General features: G+C 48.1%; 1 pseudogene; it reads right to left on the bottom strand.

Moving 5' to 3' along the window:
- The window catches only part of LOC123404880, a 29,055-nt pseudogene extending 20,968 nt beyond the window's left edge, over positions 1-8,087 (bottom strand).
- Between the last annotated feature and the right edge of the window lie 505 nt (positions 8,088-8,592).

Genomic DNA, 8,592 nt, shown 5'->3' on the forward strand with positions numbered 1-8,592 from the left:
ATCTTTTATGGGTTAAGCATTAGAGACAACCGCATTCACTTTAAATAGGGCACCACGTATTTCCGTTGAGATGACACATTATAGACTGAGGTTTAGAGAAATCTAAACTGTCGTTTCTTGAAAGTTTGGGGCTTCGACACTTATGTGAAAAAGTTTCAGTCTGATAAGCTCGAACCCAAAGCGGTTAAATGCATCTTCATAGGATATCCAAAACAGTTGGGTACATCTCCTATCTCAGATCCGAAAGCAAAGTGTTTGTTTCTAGAAACAGATCCTTTCTCGAGGAAAGGTTTCTCTCGAAAGAATTGAGTGGGAGGGTAGTAGAACTTGATGAGGTTATTGAACCATCACTTCAACCAGTGTGTAGCAGGGCGCAGGAAGTTGTTCCTGTGGCGCCTACACCAATTGAAGTGGAAGGTGATGATGGTGATCATCAAGCATCGGATCAAGTTACTACAAGCCTCGTAGGTTGACAAGGTCACGTACTACTACAGAGTGGTACGGTAATCCTGTCTTGGAGGTCATGTTGTTGAGCAACAGTGAACCTACGAGTTATGAAGAAAGCGATGGTGGGCCCAGATTCCGACAAATGGTTGGAAGCCATGAAATCCGAGAGAGGATCCATGTATGAAAACAAAGTGTAGACTTTGGAAGAACTACTTGATGGTCATAAGACTATTGAGTAAAATTGATCTTTAAAAGAAGACAGACGATAATGGTGATAAGTCACTATTAAGAAAAGCTCGAGTTGTCGCAAAGATGTTTTGGACAAGATCAAACAGTTGACTATGATGAGACTTTCTCACTCGTAGCGATGCTAAAGGTCTGTTAGAATTATGTTAGTTGTTGATGCATTATTTATGAAATATTGCACGTAGGATGTCAAAACATTGTTTTCTCGACGTTTCCTTCAGCAAACATTGTATGTGATACAACCAGAAGGTTTTGTCGATCCTAAAGATACTAGCAAGTATGCAAGCTCCAGTGATCCTTCAATGGACTGGTGCAAGCATCTCGGAGTTGGAATATACACTTTGATGAGATGATCAAAGATTTTGGGTTTGTACAAGGTTTTTGAGAAACTTGTATTTCCAAAGAAGTGAGTGGGAGCACTATAGAATTTCTGATAAGTATATGTGGTAGACATATTGTTAATCAGAAGTAATGTAGAAGTTCTGTAAAGCATATAAGGTTGTTTGAAAGGAGTTTTCAAAGGAATACTTGGATTGCGCTACTTGAACGTTGAGCATCAAAGATCTATGGAGATAGATCAAAAGCGCTTAATGAAAGTTTCAATAAGATGCATACCTTGACAAGTTTTTGAAGGAGTTCAAAATAGATCAGCAAAGAAGGAGTTCTTCGTTGCGTTGTAAGGTGTAAATTTGAGTAAGACTCAAAACCCGACCATGGCAGAATAAAGAGAATAGACGAAGGTCGTCTTCTATGACTTAGCCGTAGAATCTAAAGTATGTCATGCTGTGTACCGCACCTGATGTGTGCCTTGACTCAAAGTATGTTGAGAGGTACAGAGAGTGATCCATGATTGAATCACTAGCAGCGGTCAAAATTTATCCTTAGTAACTAATGGACTAAGGAATTTTTTCTCGATTATGGAGGTGGTTAAAGAGTTCGTCGTAAAGGATTACGTCGATGCAAGCTTTGACACTAATCCGAATAACTATGAGTAGTGAAACGGATTCGTATAGTAGAGTAGATATTTGGAGCATTTTCGAATAGCACGTAGTAGCAGCATCTATAAGATGACATAAAGATTTGTAAAGAACGCACGGATCTGAAAGTTTCAGAACCGTTGACTGAAACCTCTCTCACGAGCAAGACATGATCAGACCCCAGAACTATATGGGTGTTGGATTCGTTGGAATCACATGGTGATGTGAACTAGATTATTGACTCTAGTGCAAGTAGGAGACTGTTGGAAATATGCTCTAGAGGCAATAATAAATTAGTTATTATTATATTTCTTAGTTAATGATAATCGTTTATTATCCATGCTATAATTGTATTGATTGGAAACACAATACTTGTGTGGATACATAGACAAAACACTATCCCTAGCAAGCCTCTAGTTGACTAGCTCGTTGATCAAAGATGGTCAAGGTTTCCTGGCTATAGGCAAGTGTTGTCACTTGATAACGGGATCACATCATTAGGAGAATCATGTGATGGACTAGACCCAAACTAATAGACGTAGCATGTTGATCGTGTCATTTTATTGCTACTTTTTTCTGCGTGTAAAGTATTTGTTCCTATGACCATGAGATCATATAACTCACGGACACCGGAGGAATGCTTTGTGTGTATCAAACGTCGCAACGTAACTGGGTGACTATAAAGATGCTTTACAGGTATCTCTGAAGGTGTTCGTTGAGTTAGTATGGATCGAGATTGGGATTTGTCACTCCGTGTGACGGAGAGGTATCTCGGGGCCCACTCGGTAATACATTATCACACACAAGCCTTGCAAGCAATGTGACTTAGTGTAAGTTACGGGATCTTGTATTACGGAATGAGTAAAGAGACTTGCCGGTAAACGACATTGAAATAGGTATGCGGATACTAACGATCGAATCTCGGGCAAGTAACATACCGAAGGACAAAGGGAATGCCATACGGGATTATATGAATCCTTGGCACTGAGGTTCAAACGATAAGATCTTCGTAGAATATGTAGGATCCAATATGGGCATCCAGGTCCCGCTATTGGATATTGACCGAGGAGTCTCTCGGGTCATGTCTACATAGTTCTCGAACCCACAGGGTCTGCACACTTAAGGTTCGACGTTGTTTTATACGTATTTGAGTTATATGGTTGGTTAACGAATGTTGTTCGGAGTCCCGGATGAGATCACGGACGTCACGAGGGTTTCCGGAATGGTCCGGAAACGAAGATTGATATATAGGATGACCTCATTTGATTACCGGAAGGTTTTCGGAGTTACCGGGAATGTACCGGGAATGACGAATGGGTTCCGGGAGTTCACCGGGGGGGGCAACCCACCCCGGGGAAGCCCATAGGCATTGGGGGTGCCGCACCAGCCCTTAGTGGGCTGGTGGGACAGCCCAAAAGAGCCCTATGCGCATTGGAAGAAAAATCAAAGAGAAAAAAAAAGAAGGTGGGAAAGGGAAGAAGGACTCCACCTTCCAAACCAAGTAGAATTCGGTTTGGGAGGGGGAGACCTTCCCCCTTGGCTCGGCCGACCCCCTTGGGAGTCCTTGGACCCCAAGGCAAGTCTCCCCCTTCCATCCTTCTATATATAGTGGGGTTTTAGGGCTGATTTGAGACAACTTTGCCACGGCAGCCCGACCACATATCTCCACGGTTTTACCTCTTGATCGCGTTTCTGCGGAGCTCGGGCGGAGCCCTGCTGAGATAAGATCACCACCAACCTCCGGAGCGCCGTCACGCTGCCGGAGAACTCTTCTACCTTTCCGTCTCTCTTGCTGGATCAAGAAGGCCGAGATCATCGTCGAGTTGTACGTGTGCTGAACGCGGAGGTGCCGTCCGTTCGGCACTAGATCGTGGGACTGATCGCGGGATGGTTCGCGGGACGGATCGAGGGACGTGAGGACGTTCCACTACATCAACCGCGTTCACTAACGCTTCTGCTGTACGGTCTACAAGGGTACGTAGATCACACATCCCCTCTCGTAGATGGACGTCACCATGATAGGTCTTCGTGCGCGTAGGAAAATTTTTGTTTCCCATGCGACGTTCTCCAACAGTAAGCCTGGGCATGCGCACCAGGGCGGGGACCCAGGACGCCTGCAGCGTTGGGAGGGATCCAGCCAGGGCGTGGTGACGGAAGAGCCATGCCGTAGGGGGCGAAGTACCCAGTGAAGGGTGAAAGGGCCGGCGGCGACGGATGGCCACGTCCAGAGGAGTCCCCGCGGCCACGACCACGTCTGCGGCCACGACCGCGACCGCGGTCACCATCGCCGGAGCGGTCACCGCGGCCACGACCAGGGGGCGTCTGGGAAGGATGCGGGTGACCCTGGGCGCGATCGGCAGTGGGGCGATCTGGAGCGGAGGAGCCACTGCTCTGGCCGCGATCACCGCCAGTGATGGCGAAGGCAGATGCACTTTCCTCGGCAGCACGCTGGGTCTGGGATTCCTCGGCGAGGACGACCCGAGAGAGCACGGCGTCGAAGGGGAGCTCCTGGTCGCCGAGGACGACACGGATGGTGTCGAGCCGCTTGTCGAGGCCATGGAGAAACTGGGTGGTGAGGTCGCATTCGGTGACGGCGTGATCGATGTCGGCGAGACCGTCGGTGAGGAGCTTCATGCGGCGGGCGTATTCGGAGACGGAGAGGTCACCTTGCTTGAGGTTGCGGTACTGCCGATTGAGCAGCATGAAACGAGCGGCGCGGTTGGCGAGGAAGAAGTCGCGGATCTTCTTCCAGATGGCGTAGGAGGTGGTGGCACCGACGACATGGTCGATCATGGGATCGGCAAGGGTGGCATAGAGCCAGAGCGCGACATGAGCGTCGAGCTCACGGTAGGCCCCGTCGGCGTTGGATGGTGGTGGGTGCTCGATGAGTTAGAGAACGCCGTAGCGAACGAGGACCATGATGGAGAACGACTTCCACTTGTGATAGTTGTGGTCGGCGGGATTGAGGAAGAACTTGATGTGGTTGGTGATGTGATCCGAAAAAAATGGGGTGGCGAGGGTTGGTTGGCGACGGCGCAGGAGCCGGCGGTGCAGAGGAGAAGAGGGGGGCGAACTGAGATCCAGAGGCGGCGGTGGAGCCAGAGAAGACGAACAACGGAGGTGGAGGAGCCGAGGTGGCCGAGGACGCGGCAGCGGCGGCGGCGGCAGTGGCCGGAGAGGAAGCGGTGTGCGGCAGAGCGCCGGGACTGAGGGCAGCGGAGGAGTGGGAGGAGGCGTCGGCGTCCATGGCGGCCTGGTAACTGATACCAAGTTGAATAGATTGATTCCTTGACAAGTGTTACAAAGGGTTACAAGAGGTATATATATGAGGGGAGAGCCACGTCCTATACAAGTGGCTAGTGGCCAACATGGTCTTCCCCTGATCCTACTCACAAGGAGATGATACAAGTGCTCAAGTAATCTAAAAGTTCAAACGGACGATTCAACAAGAAGGACAAAATTCATGCAAACTGGATCTTATTTGTTAGTTTTTGATATATTTACACCAAAAAAGACAAAATTTAACAAAGTTCAAGTGGACCTAAGGTAACTTGAACTAAATTTAAACTAAACTAATTAACTGAGGTATGAGACGGTAACCTCGTAGCCATGGCCTTTGAGGCCGCCGACACCTCCCTCGTGGTTGTCCTTCCAACGGCGGAAGGCCCTCGGGCCACGACAGCCTTAATGATATCGGCCACAACTCCACACTCTTAACGCAGCCGGTCAGCCTTCGCCTAGCGCATACGCTTGGCGAACGCATCCCATTTCTCCGGTCTTGGAGCACCTTCTCACTTGCCTCCTTGTTAGATGCTGTCAGGGAGCGTGAGGACGTGGTGCGGCCGCCACGTCGAAGGTTGTGCAGGAGGCGGCCACACGCGTTGGTGATTGCTAGGCTGGGTCGTGATGCGATGCCATTTCCTTGGCGTGTTGAAAATTGTGCGGCCAAGACGAGTCCGTACTAACCACCCGTCCAAGCTAAGCGACAACGATGGCACCTCTTTCTTCATGCGACAGCGACGGTGGCACTAGACCATGGACGAAGAGCGGACTTATGAGAACGAGGTCGTGATTTGGTGCATACTCCTCTTCAATCAGCACGACCTCGATGAGGAGGGGTGCCTCATGCTACTCATCGTCATCGTTGGAGATCACTGCTCCTCCTTAACCATGTGCACTCATAGAGTGGTGGCCGCTGACGGGCAAGGAGACAGTGGCCGGAGTCGCTGCAATCCAGATGACCCCATAATCCACCTGCAAGCGCAAAGAACCAACCAAAGCCATTGCCGTTCTTGCCCATCTCTGCAGTGTGTGGACGATAGAAAGGAGAGGCGGTGGTGCATAGAGTGGAGATGGGGTTTGTGGGCGAGGTCAGCCCGCTTAGGGTCGGTGTCGCTTCAATGCAGGTGCAGCAGCCGCTAGGTTTACCCATCGCCATGAGCACACCGAAGTGGCGCATGTCAGTCGTCCGATACGCACGTTTGACCGGCATCAATGTGGTAAGAGGCGAGCGGCCTGAATGTGCGGCGAGGCTTCTACTCCCTCCGTTCCTAAATATAAGTCTTTTAAGCGATTTCACTAAGGGTCTACATACGAAACAAAATGATTGAATCTATACGCTAAAGTATGTCTATATACATTCGTATGTAGTCCACTAGTGAAATCTCTACAAAGACTTATACTCCGTATTTAGGAACGAAGGGAGTAGAACGTAACGCGTGGGGAAGGTTTTGGGTGGAACTGCTCACTCTGACAGCTACGTGGTGGACCTCTGGATGCCCACAAATAGCCCCCGGGTTTGAGACCAGTTTGCGGGAATTTAAAAAAGCGGACCAGTTTGCGAACGTTTGATGCATGGCATTGGATGGCAAGAAGTATACAGACCACGGTCTTGGAGTTCCCTAGGAGACACCTTAGAAAAGGTCGAATAATCCCACAACTCATCATGAAATAAAAGAACCTAAAGATGCCGGAAATTCAAAACGAAGCTTGTACTCATATGGTCCTGCATGTACAAAATCCAAAAAATGGTTTGAAGAAGTTTTTTTTTTTTGCAATGGCCATTTTTGTTTCCTCTATACATGTCAAAATTTTTGTGAGAACAGACACTAGAGATGAAAGTGCCCTTCTACACCCGAGCTCAAATGAACCTGAGCCAACAGTAAATTCAAAAAATATTGAAAAAATAATAAAAAACCAAATCTGATTTTTTTGCAGCAAACTTTCACAATTGTTCTAAGATCTTGCAAAATTCAGTACAAAATCACATTTGTGGAAGTCGTTGTAAAAAAACAAAAAGTTTTTCTTTGCCACGACTTCCACAAATGTGATTTCACGATGAAACTTTGCGAGCTCTTAAAACATTTTTCATAGTTTTTTACAAAGAATCAGATTTTTTTCATAGCATGTATATGCGAGCATGTGGGGACAAAATTGGTTACTGTTGCAGACTATTTTTTGTTGGTGAATGCTGTTGAAGAAATTTGCTGTATAAGAGAAGTACACTAATAAAAAAACTATGCTTTTTATCTGAGAGCAATTACCTTTGTCACGGGAGCAGCCATCCGTTATGTATGGATTGCCTCCGTAACCACCGTGGCAGTAACAAGAATACCGAGTAGCACCAGCATAACTGCTGCTATGGTTGCTGAGACATGCATAATCTGTGGGGCCACTAGGTTCATCAACGGCGATACCCCAGAAGATAGAGGCGTGATCAGTGCTTACATCAATTGTATCCCATATGGAGCTTCGGTTACCGTGCGCTTTGAGCATCAGCTTTCTAATCTTGTGGCGGGCGAACTTGATGTCGAAGCCGGTAGTAGACTCGGATCTAAGATGGATGGAGCAACATCCTGTACCGTTGCAGTCCTGCCTGAGGCTGACCACCTTATCCGTGATGTCTTCGTCAGGGCATGTAGTATTGCACTGACTCACCGTCTTGTTGGTATCGTGATCGAGCACATACATGTCGAAGTCGCAACCAGTGAAGTCTAATTGTAAAGAATAGCCACCGGGAGATCTCCCAGGATTCCACGAGATGCTGTATGCATCCTCCTCAGGTCTCACGGAGACGGAATGGGAAAACGATACCTTGATAGACTGTGGGGCATAAACATCGCCGGGTTTGATGTTATTGACGACCTCGGTGATGCCGTCGTGCAGGAAGAGTCTGGGGCGCTGCGACGCACCGTCGGTTTTGTTGCAGAAGAGCTCAAAGTCTCGCCGCGGCGGCCGGAAGCAGCCCGGCCCTATGCCGAACGGGTAGTCGAAGCTGAGGTTGCCACAACTCTTGTGACAGCCGGCCAGGGAGGGAAGATCACTCCTGTTCCCGCCCTGGCTTCCTTGCACGCCAGAGGATGCTCGTGCTGTTGCCGTCCATAGCAACAGCAGCACGAGCAAGCAGAGGAGCCTCATTTTGTGGGAAAATGGTGTATTGAGTTTAGGTGTCTCGCTGCTTTAGCTTCCAGCATTGGTTCTCTTCTAATGCTAAACGGAATTATACTCTCGTCCTCCTTTTTCAAACAGAATTACACGTTCCGTCGCTGTTGTGGTGAAAAAAGAAGAGACATTTTCCGAACTTGCTTTTGTAAGGCAGGGAACGTCTTTGAAGCATTCAGTATATCCCCTACCACGGGTTAGAATGTTGTACAGTATTAATTTCTGATGTAACACATATTTGTGGCAAGAACAAGTCCGTGTATTCTCTGCCACTGAACGGCTTTGGATATTTCGGTACAATTCAAAACTCTCCTCTCGCATTGACTGACTTTGTGGAGTCTCGAGTCTTTGTTTTCAAGTGGAGATCAGGACATACGGGGTAGCTTTCTTATTTAATTAGCAGACGGTCGGCTTATTTTTCAATGCGACGCATACATAATTTCAATTACCTGGCAGCACGGCAAACATCGTAACCGTAACT

This window comes from Hordeum vulgare, chromosome 6H, assembly GCF_904849725.1.
Source record: "Hordeum vulgare subsp. vulgare chromosome 6H, MorexV3_pseudomolecules_assembly, whole genome shotgun sequence".
In the NCBI taxonomy this organism is placed as follows: domain Eukaryota; kingdom Viridiplantae; phylum Streptophyta; class Magnoliopsida; order Poales; family Poaceae; genus Hordeum; species Hordeum vulgare.